Below are 2,001 nucleotides of genomic sequence, written 5' to 3' on the forward strand. Positions count from 1 at the left end.
TCTCCCTTCACCCACTTTTCTGTTGTCCGTCCCCCAGGGAGGAGGTCACACATAGACCCTTATAATCGGTTCCCCCTTTCCAACCCATTCTCTCTCCCTCCACCCTCCCAGTATCGTCACTCACACCACTGATCCTGAAGGGATCATCCGCCCTGGATTCCCTGTGTTTCCAGTTCCTATCTGTTCCAGTGTACTGTATACCCTCTGGTCTAGCCAGACTTACAAGGTAGAATTGGGATCATGATATTGGGGACAGGAGGAAGCATTCAGAAACTAGAGGAAAGTTGTATTTTTCATCGTTGCTACATCACACCCTGACTGGCTTTTAATATACATCTTTTCTATGTTAGATGCAAGGTAAAAGCAGGCATCAGGAACTCCATCCAGAGCCCCTAGAATGGAAAGAACTCTACAACCCAGTGAGTGTGCGCACATTCAGTTCAGGGGGGGTTGAGTTTATGGCTTCTGGATCCTTGTTTTGTCCTGCCTATCACTAGAGTGTCCATCTTGGGAGGCTTCATGGACTCTGGATCCTCAGCCTTGGGGGAGGTGGGGAGGGGTGTGGATGGGGCGCTGCAGATGGATCATTTTCTTCTGGTTTTTTTTTTGGTGGGTTTCTGGGCTCCTCTATAGGCCTGGGTGGCAAAACCTCCCGAATCAAACTTCTAGAAGGGTCTAGGTCTAAATATGCTCCATTTGTCCATTGGGTTCTTGTCCCTGTCCCCACTTCGCAAATCCATGCTACTAGTATTTGGACTGGGTAAGCTTGTAAAAGGCCCAGGAGTGAACCAGGGTTTCTGCTTAGGGGAAGAGTGAGCAGTGCTGCTTGGGGGGGATGGGGTGGATGTAGGCTGTTCCTTGGTCACTAGGTTCTCTCTACTCCTCAGCTTTAGCTGGTGGAGGGCTTCTGCACTCGAAGGTACTTGGTTTTCTGGTTGGTGGCTCCCTTTGGGGGGGCACAGAAGCATATCTCAGCCCTGCCTGTTGTTTAAAATGCTGAGTAAGCAGTTTTTTGTTATCAGACAATTCAGAATGATGTGGTGGTTGTAACCTTCACCACCGGATCTTGTCCACACTGTCAGTGACCACTAAGTGGTCATGACACAAGGAAGGTCCACTGGCCTCTCCTCCCTCCACTTGGGCGAGGTGCTGATACTTGTGCTGCGGAAACACTGGCTTCCAGAGGATGCTGCCCAAGTCTGATGGAGGAGGACACACAGGTGTAGGGTCCACAAGGGCATCAACATATTTGAATGGCAGGTGATGTATACTGATGGATAGGGACCTCTTGCCTAGAGGCCTACTAGGCTCTGAAGCAGTCATTTCTGCTTGTTTTGAAGCCATTGAAAACACTGGAATCTTTCCCACATAGAATTCTAGAGCTGAGTGTGATGATAATGCTGACGGACATTAATGAGGGATATAATCCAGCTACTGCAAGTTAGCAAAATAAGAGTACATCCAGAGAATCTCTTCCTCCATGGTCCCATCCCACAGGGGCATCCTGTAGTTCAAGATCCAGCACAGAAAATAATCTGATGGTCCACATTTCTAAACATTGCGTCACAGTTCAGAGTCAAGTTGTGGTTCAGATAGTGCTGAGTCAATGACAACAGCTAAGGCCGAAAACACTGATGAACAAGCGCAGGAGTCCTAAATGAGTATGCTGTCTTACTTTGATTCAAAATGTATGTCTATGGTCAATTAAACCAGAAAATATAGTAAAAGAAAAAACAACAGCAATAATTTACTCAAGTATTTGTGGCTATTATAAACATTCATTTCTCTGGTCAAATTAAAGATGAAGGATGTAGTCAATAGATATCTTCTATATACATATATGTACAACTATAATTTGATGTCTTGTTTTCAGGTAGAGTAAAGCAATAACCAACTTCATCCATTTTAAAGTTATTTTAATCTTGAGTTGTGAATTTAAACCATTCTTCAGGACTTTGTCGTGTAGGAGTTTAGGAATTTCACCATACATAACAATCATAA

The 2,001-nt window shown here is 45.1% G+C and overlaps 1 pseudogene; it reads right to left on the reverse strand.

Moving 5' to 3' along the window:
• Positions 1-584: 584 nt before the first annotated feature.
• On the reverse strand, positions 585-1,344 carry LOC115874038 (annotated as a pseudogene).
• Between the last annotated feature and the right edge of the window lie 657 nt (positions 1,345-2,001).

The sequence above is a fragment of the Echinops telfairi genome, unplaced genomic scaffold (genome assembly GCF_000313985.2).
Source record: "Echinops telfairi isolate 266 unplaced genomic scaffold, ASM31398v2 ScPeMD7_7475;HRSCAF=8513, whole genome shotgun sequence".
In the NCBI taxonomy this organism is placed as follows: domain Eukaryota; kingdom Metazoa; phylum Chordata; class Mammalia; order Afrosoricida; family Tenrecidae; genus Echinops; species Echinops telfairi.